This window comes from Muntiacus reevesi, chromosome 19, assembly GCF_963930625.1.
Source record: "Muntiacus reevesi chromosome 19, mMunRee1.1, whole genome shotgun sequence".
Classification (NCBI taxonomy): domain Eukaryota; kingdom Metazoa; phylum Chordata; class Mammalia; order Artiodactyla; family Cervidae; genus Muntiacus; species Muntiacus reevesi.
The window spans coordinates 13,384,596-13,399,928 of NC_089267.1; the positions used below are offsets into that span (position 1 = coordinate 13,384,596).

Here is a 15,333-nt window from a genome sequence, read left to right on the forward strand (position 1 = left end):
GATGGGACCGGATGTCATGACCTTAGGTTTTTGAACGTTGAGTTTTAAGTCAGCTTTTCCACTCTCCTCTTTCACTTTCATCAAGAGGCTCTTTAGTTTCTCTCCACATTCTGTCATAACGCAGGACCTGAGGAAGGAAACTGGTATCTGGGTCCAAGAAACAAAGAAATTCCCAAACATGATAAACTAAAAGAAGTCTATATCAAGACACATGGTAATTAAAATAACAAAAATTAAAAATAAAGGGAGAATCTTAAAATCTCCAAGGAAAAAGTAGCTACTTATGTACAAATGAATTTCCATAAGACTATGAGCTTACTTTTCAGCAGAAACTCTGAAGCCTCCAGAATGGATACCACAATACATTATAAGTGGCAAAAGGAAAAAAAACCTAGAATCAAGAATACTTCACCCAGCAAATATATCATTCTATTTGATGGACAGATGAATTCTACAGACAAGCAAAAGCTAAAAGAGTTTAGTACCACTAAACTGGGTTTATAAGAAATGCTAAAGGGCCTTCTTTAAGCAGAAAAAATAAATGACCCAGGAAATATAAACATGAAATAAAAATCTCATTGGTAAAGGCAAATATGAACCACTTATAAAGCTCATAAGAAGGTTAAAATATAAAAATAGTAAGATCAACTCTATCCACAATAAATAACTAAGGAATACACAAAACAAAACATGTAAAATATGATGTTGAAAACATTAAATGTCTGTGAGGGGGCAAAAATGAAGGATTGTAAGAATGTGTTCAAAATTAAGAGACCATCAACTTATCTAACACACATACCCACACACAGACACATGCAGACACACACATATGGTTATAGATGAAACTCACAGTAACTGCAAAACAAGAATCTAACACACACAGACACACACACACACACTATCCAAAAGTAACAGTAAAAAAAGAAAGATCAATCAGTTCACATCACAGAGAAAATGAGCAAAAGAAGAAGAAGCAAACAAAACAACCTATAAAACAACCAGAGAACAACTAACAAAATGACAATAAAAGCAAACATATCAGTACTTATTTAAATGAAAATGAACTGAATGCCCCCATCAAAAGCCATAGAGTCTTCTGATGGATACACAAGCAAGGCCATGTATATAATGCCTACAATAGACACTTCAGATTTAAAGGCACACAAAGACTGAAAGTAAGGGGATGGCAAAAAGTATTCCACACAAATAAATGAAAAGAAAGCTGAGGTAACAATACTTTCATCAGACGACATAGAATTTAAGTCAACACTATAATGAAATTTGTGGATTTATAGTGCATTTTCACTTCAGTTCAGTTCAGTCGCTCAGCTGTGTCTGACTCTTTGCAACCCCATGAACCGCAGCATGCCAGGCCTCCCTGTGCATCACCAACTCCCGGAGTTTACCCAAACTCATGTCCATTGAGTCAGTGATGCCATCCAACCATTTCATCCTCTGTCATCCTCTTCTCCTCCTGCCTTAAATCTTTCCCAGCATCAGGGTCTTTTCCAATGAGTCAGTTCTTCACATCAGGTGGCCAAAGTATTGGAGTTTCACCTTCAGCATCAGTCCTTCCAATGAACACCCAGGACTGATCTCCTTTAGGATGGACTGGTTGGGTCTCCTTGCAGTCCAAGGGACTCTCAGAAGTCTTCTCCAACATCATGGTTCAAAAGCATCAATTCTTTGGCGCTCAGCTTTCTTTATAGTCCAACTCTCACATCCATACATGACCACTGGAAAAATCATAGCCTTGACTAGATGGACCTTTGTTGGCAAAGTAATGTCTATGCTCTTTAATATGCCATCTAGGTTGGTCATAACTTTCCTTCGAAGGAGTAAGCATCTTTTAATTTCATGTCTGCAGTCACCATCTGCAGTGATTTTTGGAGCCAAAAATATAAACTCTGCCACTGTTTCCACCGTCTCCCATCTATTTGCCATGAAGTGATGGGACTGGATGCCATGATCTTAGTTTTCTGAATGTTGAGTTTTAAGCCAACTTATTCACTCTCCTCTTTCATGTTCATCAAGAGGCTTTTTAGTTCCTTGTCACTTTCTGCCATAAGGGTGGTGTCATTTGCATATCTGAAGTTACTGATATTTCTTCAGGCAATCTTGATTCCAGCTTGTGCTTCATCCAGCCCAGCGTTTCTCATCATGTACTCTGCATATAGGGTGACAATATACAACCTTGGTGTACTCCTTTTCCTATTTGGAACCAGTCTATTGTCCATGTCCAGTTCTACTGTTGCTTCTTGGCCTGGATACAGATTTCTCAAGAGGCAGGTCAGGTGGTCTGGCATTCCCATCTCTTTAAGAACTGTCCCCAGTTTCCACAGTCCTCAATTTTCTCTGTGCCTCCTTCTCCTTCTAAAATTTCTTCAGCATTTCTTTAACACACCAGAATACTTCCTTTTCTTCTCCTTACTGGCATTGAGGACTGTGAAACTGGCTTTGGAAAACTCAGATTTTTTCGATTTCTTCTCCTTGTTGTGTCTCATCTTTTTGCTTCTTTATCTTCTCACCACCTTCCTTCATCTTCTGCTTCTTTGAAGATTGTTTCTTCTTTTCTTTAATGAAGTCATCTTCAGATTCTGATGCTTGTCTAAACTGCAGGACTCTCGAATTAATGCAAAATCCTCCATACTTTGCAGTGAAAGAGACAGGAACAAGCTCATCATATGCCTCAGTTATCGATGAAGGAATTGGATTCACGATAACTGTAACCCATATCAATCAAGTCCTGTATAAGCTCTCTTCTATATTTCTTTCCACCATATTTTTCTTTAAATTTTCAGGCATGGGTTTCCACGTTTCCTTTTCTTCCTCACTGAAAGGATCCGAGAGCTCTTTCTCCTTGTCTGAGGGATGATGACCTTTCACCTCCCCTCATAGGTTCTTCACCAGCTCTGGGCAGCAGAACTCTGAGCAGAATTTGCAGATGGCTCAGAATCCTGACTCTTTTCTGTTCCCCAACGCCTTATTTCTGGGATTTCTTAAAAAATGCATGACTCAAAGAATCTAGGAGAGAAGTGAGCTGGACCTTATGACTTTTTTGAGATGAACAGACTCTAACTGAAGGGTAGAAGCTAAAAGCAGAAGATTGAAATCTTCTCCAAGTCAAAGTACAGCTGTAAAGCTTTTGTGAATCTTGGTAAGAATCATGTTTATATTCACCATGAAATCACAAATACGATCAACTTTATGTTGTGAATTTGGCAGTTTTTTATAAAAGAACGCACTGTTTATAGTCTCCGATTTCCATATATACCATTCCCCTCTGCTTATCAGCTATTGCTAAAAAACCCTAAATCTTATTACCTTTAAGTCTATCTCTCTCAGATCATTTCTTAACCATTATCACCACTTCTCCATCAGAACTGTTTGGATATATGTCACATTCACTTAGGAAGTATCATTAAGTCACTTATTTCTAAGAAGGCTAAAAGTCTAACAATTATAGATACAGATATATAATTTATGCTACTGGATTAATGGGATAGGACTAGATTTTGAAACCTTTATTCTCTATGAAATAATATTTCACCCTAAAATTATGCTGCATAGTTGGTCATCATTTGCCTATGTGCAAAATTAGTCCTGATTAAGAAACTAAAAGCAGTCCTAAGCAAATGAGATAATCCAGATTCTGCAACTGCAACAATTCCCCAATCATTCATTAATCAACAAATACGTATCTTTTTAAAAATAATGTAAGGAATTGCATTAGATGACTGCAAAGGTAATTGAAAGTCAAATTCCTTCTATAGGAAGATTTCATTCTTTTACAGGAGTGTAAACAGCACCCATTTTCACTACGCTTACCTTGTAGCTACACCAGTCAGAAGATGAGTGACTTTATGCCCTTGTGTGGGCATACTACAGTTCAGTGTGGAGATGTTTAAAATCACTTTACTTTTCAATTCTATATCCTATGAAATGATTCTCTGGGGTCATTACGGGTGGCCCTCTGGAGTCCAACTATGAATAGGGAAAGAAACAAAAGTAACAGAGATAAGAAATATCTTTTTTTTAATCAATTTATTTTAATTGGAGGCTAATTACTTTACAATATTGCAGTGGCTTTGGCCATACATTGACATGAATCCACCATGGGTGTACATGTGTCCCCCATCCTGAACCCCTCTCCCACCTCCCTCCCCATCCCATCCCTCAGGGTCATCCCAGTGCATGAGCCCTGAGCACCCTGTCTCATGCACCGAAACTGGACTGGTGATCTGTTTCACATATGATAATATACATGTTTCCATGCTATTCTCTCAAATCATCCCACCCTCGCCTTCTCCCACAGAGTCCAAAAGTCCGTTCTTTACATCTGTGTCTCTTTTGTTGTCTCTCATATAGGGTCATTGTTACCATCTTTCTAAATTCCATATATATGCCTTAAAATACTGTATTGGTGTTTTTCTTTCTGACTTACTTCACTCTGTATAATAGGCTCCAGTTTCATCTACCACATTAGAACTGATTCAAATACATTCTTTTTAATAGATGAGTAATATTCCATTGTGTATATGTACCACAGCTTTCTTATCCATTCGTCTCCTGATGGACATCTAGGTTGCTTCCATGTCCTGGCTATTGTGAACAGTGCTGTAATGAACGTTGGTGTCCTAGCTATTGTAAACAGTGCTGTGATGAACATTGGGGTGCACGTGTTTCTCTCAATTCTGGTTTCCTCCATGTATGTGCCCAGCAGTGGAATTGCTGGGTCATATGACAGTTCTATTTCCAATTTTTTAAGGAATCTCCACACTGTTCTCTGTAGTGGCTGTACTAGTTTGCATTCCCACCAACACTGTAAGAGGGTTTCCTTTTCTCCACACCCTCTCCAGCATTTATTGTTTGTAGACTTTTTGATAGCAGCCATTCTGACCAGCGTGTAATGGTACCTCATTGGGTTTTGATTTGCATTTCTCTGATAATGAGTGAAGTTGAGCATCTTTTCATGTGTTTGTTAGCCATCTGTGTGTCTTTTTTGGAGAAATGTCTATTTAGTTCTTGGGCCTATTTTTTTGTTTGGGTCGTTTATTTTTCTGTAATTTAGCTGCATGAGCTGTTTGTATATTTTTTACATTAATTGTTTGTCAGTTGCTTTGTTTGCTATTATTTTCTTCCATTCTGAAGGTTGTCTTTTCACCTTGCTTATAGTTTCCTTCATTGTGCAAAAGCTTTTAAGTTTAATTAGGTCCCATTTGTTTATTTTCACTTTTATTTCCATTATTCTGGGAGGTGGGTCATAGAGGATCCTACTGTGATTTATGTCAGAGCGTCTTTTGCCTATATTTTCCTCTAGGAGTTTTATAGTTTCTGGTCCTACATTTAGATCTTTAATCCATTTTGAGTTTATTTTTTGTGTATGATGTTAGAAAGTGTTTTAGCTTCATTCTTTTGCAAGTGGTTGACCAGTTTTCCCAGCACCACTGGTTAAAGAGATTGTCTTTTCTCCAATTCTTGCCTCCTTTGACAAAGATATGGTGCCCATAGGTGTGTGGATTTATCTCTTATTTTAAGTGGTGAGGCAAAAGATTCCCAAAGGACAGAAAGATAACATAGAAATAATGAGAGGCAAGGATTCAATGATGATCAACAGTATGAAAAAATTTTTATGAGTAAGCAAAAAAAAAGAAAAAAAAACCAATGGGCATGTTTAGCTATGCAGAGACGTTTGATATATATTAATTAACTCTCTTGGCATTGGAAATTTTTGTATTAAGCTTGTTTATCAAGTTCAGTGCCAGAATTGTTCATATCCTATGGCTGGCTCCAGTTCTAGGGTAGCTATATGACCCAAAAATCTTTATGCTAATTCCTGAGACTGCTCAAAACCTTTCATTAGAAGGAAACATTGGCAGAGATCTACTTTGAACAAATTACTCTTGTGAATATAGTTGAAAGAAGTCCTTAAGTATTATTTTCATCATTAAGACATAAAAATATCTCTCTTACAATGTCATGTAAGTTTACATTTCATTAAAACTGATCATTCTGCTGCTTTTAATAATTGTTTTCATATAAAAAGTGTCTTTGAAAGAGTCCTTTAAAGAACAGCTTGTATCACTACAAGTTATAACTAAATCCCTTTTATTTGCTATAAACATCAGAACTAGTTGGATGTTTGAAACATTATGAGCATCATGAATATCAAACTAGTTTGAATTTTGGCAGAGAGGTACATTCTGGGTAGACAGAATGTTTACTGCATGTCTGTGAACACAGGGTTGCTAGAAAATCTTCTCACCAAACCCATACCCTGCCCAAAAGGTTTACAATTCCTTCTCTTTTGACATTCTGGCAGAGTCAGCAGCTAATCAGGTTTAAATAATACTTTTTAATAAAGTTACTCCTCAGTGGTTGAGAATTCAGACATACAGGTATGTTCTTGAATACAAATTTGACTTTAATTAAAGGGTTCAACCTAGTATATTTTGGTTACACATCAATTTTATAAGTAGTACTATTTTTTGAAAATGTTCAGAACAACTTTATAATGATTTGTTAAATTCCTGTGGTAAATCCCGCACAGTTTACCTCCATAGGGAGAAGAGATATGCCTTTCATTCAATGAGAAAAATTGATTTAGCCCCTTAATGTTCACAATCACAGGCTAAATCCCATTTAAAATATGAATAAGAATATTCCCAACCCCAGAGCCTATCAGGATATGTAACTCTGAACCACTACTGTCTAGATATAACCTCAGCATAGAAATATTTTCTAGATCTAATAGTCTATGGAAATTGTTAGTCTTGGTTGCTTGTGATTTTTTGTGAGACGCTGTCGAAATAGAAACTTATGAGACTTAAATACTTTGAATCAATCTTGGTTAAAATCAAAAGAAGCCACAAATGGCAATGGTATCATAATGTCTTAAAAAGCTTAAAACTGTTGTCATAAGGTACTTTACCAGTCATTAATGAAAAGTGAGGAAGAAAATGGGGGAATATTTTCACTCCAGTGTCCACAAGAACATTAACCAGCTGGTGTAAAAGTATTCTTTTTTAGTATTAGTTTTTTTTAAATTTATTTACAGAAATGATGAAAAGCCAGTACAGCAAGTTCCCCTATGCCCTTCACATGCCCAGTTTCTCTTATTATTAATGTTACATTACTATGGTACATGTGTCACAACTAAGAAGCCAACACTGGTACATTACTTTTAACTGAACTTCTCATTTTATTCACATTTGATCTTAGCCAAAAGTCTGAGGAGTACTCCACATTTTATTTAGGGTTCACTAACTTTTTCCTATGTCTTTTATGTTCCAGGATCCCTCCCAGGACATTATATTTAGTCATCATGCCTTCTTCGCCTTCTCTGCTTTATGACAGAGTCTCAGCCTTTGCCTATTTTTGATAATTTTATTTTGAAGAGCGCTTTTCAGATATTTTGCCTCTTGCCTGATGCCTTTCTCATTGTTAAATGAGATTGTGCCTTTTGGGGAGGATGGTCACAGAGATGCACTTCCATTCTCATGACACCACACTGTGTTGGGAGTACACGAATTTGGGTGAGGTTGACCTTCATCACCCCTGACTGAGGCAGTGTTTGCCAGAATTTTTAACTGCCAAGTAGAAAAAAAAATAACATTTTGTTTATTTATTTTTTGCTGCTACCTTTTTAATTGTTCAGAACATTACAGTAGGCAATTGCAAAAAATTGCAATTTACATTGCAATTGCAAATTACAGTAGGCAATTGCAAAAAAATAACTGCAATTTTAATGTCAATCTGTCTGAGGTATATTATATGAAACCATGCCATTATCTCTTATAGAAAAAAAAAACATTCAAATAATAATTTGACATTAAGGTAAAAGATTAAGACCAAAGTCCAAGTAAGCCATCTATAAGGCTTAAGTGTGAGTCATGTTTCCATTCCATTGAGTTTACGGAAATGTTGGCATGATGTGTATGATTTGAAATAGTCAAATCCTTGAAGGTTTCTACACCAGGGTTTAAATAAAAACTAAAATGCTAAAATGTGGGCACAGTATCATTGATTTTCCAGTTCCTGTTTGATCTCAGAAATGTACAGGTTATCTCTGCCATCAGCTACTTCTTTGTTGGGACTTCTCAGATAGTGCAGTGGTAAAGACTCCACTTGCCAATGCAGGAGACATAGGAAACATGGGTTCAATCCCTGAGCCAGGGAGATCCCCTAGAGTAGGAAATGGCAACCCACTCCAGTATTCTTGCTTGGAAAATTCCATGGACAGGGAAACCTGCAAGGCTACAGTCCACAGGGTCATAAAAAGTTGGACATGAGTAAGCAACTAAAGACACACAGAGAAACTTCCATGTTGGTAACGGCTTTCTTCAGGGCTCTCTCCCCAGAAGCTTTGTTCTCCAGGCCCACCTTACAGTCTTCCTAACTTCAGCCGCGTGGAGGCTGAGGGCATACAGAGGACAGTGCTTATTGTCGGGCTGGGTGATTTTCTGTCTGTATGGTAGGGCTCCCTCCCAGTTTTGCATGTACAGGCAGATGCTTGGCATATCATGTGCGTCTTGTACATGTTACTGTCCTCAAACATGCAGCTCTTCTCCTGGCTGAGTTCGCAGATCTCCAGCAGCTCACTAGGGAACTTGTGCAGTGCTTGGCCTTTCATAACTCAATACATTGCAAACATATCTGATCATGTCTCTGCCTCTGGGGGATAGGTGAACCTCCAGATTTCCACCTTGGCCTTATCCTTGTCTTTGTTGGTACATCCTTGCTCTTACAAGCAGGAAAAAAAAGAAAAAAAGAACCTCTTAACCAGTCATTAATATCTTCTGTTGTGTACAGGAGGTCAATGTAGCTGGTAAAAATCTCCTCTCCTGGATGGATTTCTCTGACTTCTGCCCGGGTCCCCTTGCAGGTCACAATGACATTGGGGCAACATCAGCAAATATTGCTGATCCCAAATGAGAAAGTTCTTCACCTTCAATTGAAAATCCATGACAGTTAACCTGTATGAAGAGTACTACCAGGATATCATTTTTGGGGAACTGAAGGTGCTTGGAATGAAAGCAATACAGAGTAGCAAGGTCATTCTCAATCAAATCCTTCTTCTCATTATCTAATTTATCCAGATATGACTCCAACTCCTTCATGGCTAACCATTTCTCTGAAGGTGTTCTTTCTGGGTGGATTTTATGTATAGCCAAAATTCTTTTTTTTTTTTTCCCATTTATTTTTATTAGTTGGAGGCTAATCACTTTACAATACCACAGTGGGTCTTGTCATACATTGACATGAATCAGCCATGGAGTTACATATATTCCCCATCCCAATCCCCCCTCCCAATCCCTCTGGGTCTTCCCAGTGAACCAGGCCCGAGCACTTGTCTCATGCATCCAACCTGGGCTGGTGATCTGTTTCACTATAGATAATATACATGTTTCGATGCTGTTCTCTCGAAACATCCCACCCTCACCTTCTCCCACAGAGTCCAAAAGTCTGTTCTGTACTTCTGTGTCTCTTTTTCTGTTTTGCATATAGGGTATCATTATCATCTTTCTAAATTCCATATATATGTGTTAGTATACTGTAATGGTCTTTATCTTCCTGGCTTACTTCACTCTGTATAACGGACTCCAGTTTCATCCAGTTTCATCCATCTCATTAGAACTGATTCAAGTGAATTCTTTTCCATGGTGTATATGTAGCCAGAATTCTTGCAATTAAACTTACAGTCTCTGAGGGATTCCAGTTTTCCCCCAAAACAAACCGTGGGAGAACATTCCAGCCTGTGCATCAGTCAGTCATCTTTCTCACATGCTACCTCACAGTAAAATGCCTGCTTGCATCTTCCGCATCTGGACAATCCTCCTTTTCTGGTGAAACAGAACTCACAGTGGTTGCCCCACGCATTGACCGTGAGTATGGAGGCCTAGGCCTGCAGGAGAGGAGCGAGTCCCTAACTGGAAGCATTGTAGGGCCTTGCCCCGGCTGCAGAAGTGCTCCAGACCACTGCTGGCCTGGGCCCTCATCCCAGCATCTCAGTTTGGACAGAGGAGCTGCAACTGCAGTTCCCCAATAACATCTTATTTTAAATGTTAGTCTATATATGTTCTGTCTAGCAGATATTTGTCACTCTTTGTAGCTGTCTCATTCTTTGAACCTCTTTCCTATAATAAGAAATTTCTCATCCTTGTAAGTTCTTGCTTTGCTGGGGCACAAGGATAAAATGCACAACTCTTTCAGTAAAAGGTGGCTTCTTCTCTGGTGGTTCAGATGGAAAAAAATCCACCTGCATTTCAGGAGACTGGGGTTGAAGCCCTGACTTGGGAAGATCCCCCTGAGAAGGACATGGCTACCCACTCCAGTATTCTTGCCTTGAGAATTCCAAGGACAGAGAGCCTGGTGGACAGACTATAGTCCCTAGGGTTGTGAAGAGTTGGACATGACTGAGCAACTAACACACTTGCAATAAAAGTGAGGAACTCCTGCTCTAGTGATCACAGACATCACATCTCCAGTGAGGCAGATACCATGTGGAACCCACTCTGGTAAAGAGATGGCAGAGACATCGAGTTTTACAGGCAGCATGATATGATTTGCCTACTTGTCAAAAAGCCATAGGGCATAGGTCTTAACTTGTCTGATAGACCAAGAAACTCACTCTAATGGATTCTTTCTAACCACAAAGAGTTAGCAAAGAGTTCTTCCACAGTGTATCACTACTTATTTTTTGACAATAAGAAAGTCCTGAAGAAGACAAATAATTTATATTAAAAAGTAAGAGCGAAGTCAAGGTTGGTTTAATGATTGTATTATTCTAATGTTCTAGTTTCCATTATCTTCTTTCTGAGTGGTAGAAGGAAGCTGCACCTGATACACATGTGTGTATTGTCTGTTGTGTTGTGGATATGAGCATTATCTAGTATGAATCAAAATTTAAAATGCTTGAAAAGTCCTGAGCTCTTACCTTTTTTTTTTAAATTTGTTTAAAATCTAGTTTTTCAAATAGACACTTATGGTTTTGGATCATATCATTTTAGATCATTGTCAAATCATCTTTACCAAATAATGCTTCAATTTATACTGTCTTCCAGTTTTTGTGAAAAGTTACTATAAGAATTAGACACAAAATCTCCACTTTGACAGTTTCTATATTCTACAACTTTTTTAATGATATAAATACCTCATTTGTACCTATATAGTGAGCAAATAAGAAAAATAAAATTTGGTTTTCCCTAAATATTTTAAACAATTTTTACCTCTAATCAAGGGAAATATTTAAAATTTTAAATTATTTTTATATAATTATAGATATATAGGATGTTGCAAATAAATGTACAGGAAGGTCTCTGTACTTTTCCATTTAGATCCCCCCAAAGTTAACATCCTGTATAACTATAGCCTAATAAGGATGCCAAGAATTTGACATGGGTAAAATCCACAGAGCTTATTCAGGTTTCTCCAGTTATGCATGCTATCATTTGAGCTTATATGTATGTATATGTGTACTGAAATAAAAATTTCAACTTTTAAAAGTTTCTCTTTGCTTTACTAAATTGATTATGTTGAGCATTAAACTCCAAAATATCAATGCAATAGGGGTTATTTCTTTCTCACACAAAAGTTAATGTATGTGTTTCTGGTTGTAAACCACTTTCATGGTCATTTGGAAACTCAGGCTCCTTATAATTTGCAGGTCTATCCTCCCTTAAGTCCTAGAGTAGGGTCCTTTCAATTAGCAGAAGAGGAAAGCCAGGTGTGGAAGTGTTGCACATCTCTGTGGCCAAGTTTCGTTGGTCAGGACTCAGTAGCATGACTACTCTTGTTGCAAAGGGTGAATGGGAAACATACTGTAGTTAGGTGTACAGGAGAAAAAAAAATAGGTGTTGGTTTTCAGTACAGTTGGTTCCTTGAATTTAAGAACCAGGTCCTGTATCTTATCATGACTTGTCAAAAGTACTGGTTACCCTTTTTAGTATCATTTTCTCTTGATCTATTTCCAATTGTTTTTCTAAACTGAGTTATCTTAAATTCTATGTATCTACTTTAACATTATTATTGCAAAAGAATGAGAAATGAATAAATTAAGTAAGCACTAAAGGAGTTAAATAAGTTTTGCAACATTTCAATTGTAAAATTCTATTTTTTATAAATTCTTTTCTTTCTTGTTCTCCAATGTGCTAAAAATTAATAAACAAAATTTATACAGTGACTACATGATAAGAATATATGGGTTAAAAATTATAAGTTTGAACAATGATCCATATATTGGACTATGTAAGAGCCAAATATAACATTTAGAAATATAAAAATATTTTTACTTCCTTTTATAGAAGACTTATCAAAGTCATTTATATGTGAAATGGAGATCATAATAGAAAAAAATCATTTTCTATTAATTTTAAGACAAATATTTTGTTTGCATAGATTATCTGAAAGTTTCTTTCCAGTTTGGCTCTTACAGTAATACTGAGAATAGATGTCTTTCATTGTTAGCAATAGTAGTTCAATAACGTAATTCCAATGAACCTTGCAATATTATGAGTTCAGTGATTCTATCTTTGTTCTTTAGGTACATAAACTATGATGGAGATAATGTGAAAAACCTTCTTGCAAGTCTGCAAAAGGGATTTTACAAGCTCTAATGATTGCAGCATGGAGCAGTGAAGGACTGAGTTTAATCATAAGAAAAGGGCCACTTTCCCAACTGCAATTCTTCCAGGAAAATCCTATAATAGAGGAGATAAGAACTTAATTTAAAAATCACTGTTCCATGGAAAGTCCTTAAATAAACTTGGAAGTCAGTTCTGCTCTTCAGCAATTTTTGATTCTCAAATCATTATTTCCACTATAATGTATTGTGGTCTTTGCTGTGTTCAGCTCAGTTCAGTTCAGTCACTCAGTCATGTCCAGCTCTTTGTGACCCCATGGACTGCAGCATGCCAGGCTTCCCTGTCTGTCACCAACTCCCAGAATTTGCTGAAACTCATGTCCTTCGAGTTGGTGATGCCATCCAACCATCTCATCCTCTGTCGTCCCCGTCTCCTCCTGCCTTCAATCTTTCCCAGCATCAGGGTCTTTTCCAATGAGTCAGTTCTTCATATCAGGTGGCCAAAGTAGTGGAGTTTCAGCTTCAGCATCAGTTCTTCCAATGAACATTCAGGACTGATTTCCTTTAGGATTAACTGGTTTGATCTTGCAGTCCAAGGGACTCTCAAGAGTCTTCTCCAACACCACAGTCCAAAAGCATCAATTCTTCAGCACTCAGCTTTCTTGATTAAGATCTCAGGTAAATGACAGTTCAGAGAGCATAGATAACTTTTCAGAGAGAATTAATCAGCTGGGTCTAAAATATAGGCTTTCCTTTCCTCTTTCTTTTTTTCCTGTATACTACAGGGTACTATATATGCCTATCATTAGGAACAGTGCCTATACTCAGAAAGTCCAGAACTGTCTAAAACTGAATGCTTACTTAATATTTATAGATAGCAAAAGTCTCATCAATGTATACTGTATTCTGAGTTTATTCAGTCTAACAGGTATGTCAATAGTGTTTACCTTTAAATTATTCAAGGTGCAATGGCTTGGAAATTATTTCTCTTCAAGTAGCTATCATCATACGTTACTGGACACTCTATCATACTGAGTATACTACTTTTAGTCCCACAACTGTAGACTTAGAGATAGGATTGAAGGCCTATTCAAATAGACTTTGAATAACATTTCCTAGATAGTAACTGTTAATTCATTCTCTTCTCTATGGTGCTTTCTTTGCTTGTAGTTATGGACATTCTAAAATTGGAGATAGATTCCCTGAAAAGAGTGCTGTATTCTGCATATAGTTAAGTAAGCAGGGTGACAATATATAGCCTTGATGTACTCTTTTCCCAATTTGGAACCAGTCTGTTGTTCCATGTCCAGTTCTAACTGTTGCTTCTTGACCTGCATACAGATTTTTCAGTAGGCAGGTCAGGTGATCTGGTATTCCCATCTCTTTAAGAATTTTCCACAGTCTGTTGTGATCTACGCAGTCAAAGGCTTTTGCGTGGTCAATAAAGCAGAAGTAGATGTTTTTCTGGGACTCTTGCTTTTTTCATGGCCCACTGGATGTTGACAGTTTAATCTCTTGTTCCTCTGCATTTGCTAAATTCAGCTTGAACATCTGGAAGTTCATGATTTGCATATTGCTGAAGCCTGGCTTGGAGAATTTTGAGTGTTACTTTGCTAGCATGTGAGATGAGTGCAATTGTGCAGCAGTTTGAACATTTTTTGGCATTGCTTTCTTTGGGATTGGAATGAAAACTAACCTTTTCCAGTCCTGTGGCCACTGCTGAGTTTTCCAAATTTGCTGGCATATTGAGTGCAACACTTTCACAGCATCATCTTTCAGGATTTGAAATAGCTCAACTGGAATTCCATAACCTCCACTAGCTTTGTTTGTAGTGATGCTTCCTAAGGCCCACTTCACTTCACACTCCAGGATGTCTGGCTCCAGGTGAGTGATCACACCATCGTGGTTATCTGGGTCATGAAGATCTTTTTTGTAGAGTTCTTCTGTGTATTCTTGCCACCTCTTCTTAATATCTTCTGCTTCTGTTAGGTCCATACCATTTCTGTCCTTTATTGAGCCCATCTCTGCATGAAAGTTTCCTTGGTATCTCTAATTTTCTTGAAGAGATCTCTAATCTTTCCCATTCTATCGTTTTTCTCTATTTCTTTGCACTGATCGTTGAGGGAGGCTTTCTTATCTCTCCTTGCTATTCTTTGGAACTCTGCATTCAAATGGGGATATTTTTCCTTTTCTTCTTTGCCTTTCACTTCTCTTCTTTTCTCACCTATTTGTAAGGCCTCCTCAGACATCTGTCTATCAGATCTAATCCCTTGAATTTATCTGTCACTTCCACTGTTTGTTAGATGTTATTAAGAAACTAAGGCACAAATCTAAGCTGTTAGAAATCAATGAATAGATGGAAAATGTGGCATGCTTTTCTAAGCAGTTCCATCTGAAACACATTGGTTGTGAATTTGTTAAATATACTGAAGGAATGCTGAAAAGAAGCCCTAAGTTTAATTGTGAAAATATTTCCAGGATAGTATACACAGGTAATTAAGGGGAAGACAGTGACCTGTCTTTGGTATGAGTAGCATCTTGACTATGTATGATGTAAAACCTCAATTCCTGAAGCACAGCAGGCTTTCCTGCTCCTTGCCAGCCACTGACATTCCTTTTCTTCCTCGCTTTAGTTCTTCCCTGGCATGACAAATACAGATGTGAATATGGAAATCATCTATGGCGTTTTAAGGGAGAAGCACATCAAGCTGTTTTCCAGAGCAAAAAGTTTCCCATGCAATTTTCCTCTACTT

The 15,333-nt window shown here is 37.5% G+C and overlaps 1 long non-coding RNA gene and 1 pseudogene across 1 annotated transcript in view; both read right to left on the reverse strand.

Annotated features, from left to right (window-relative positions):
- Window positions 1–15,333, reverse strand: part of LOC136150741 (uncharacterized) — an 85,996-nt gene that overhangs the window by 40,924 nt on the left and 29,739 nt on the right. The gene's annotated exons all lie outside the window — the stretch shown is intronic.
- Window positions 8,020–9,998, reverse strand: LOC136150931 (N-lysine methyltransferase SMYD2-like; annotated as a pseudogene).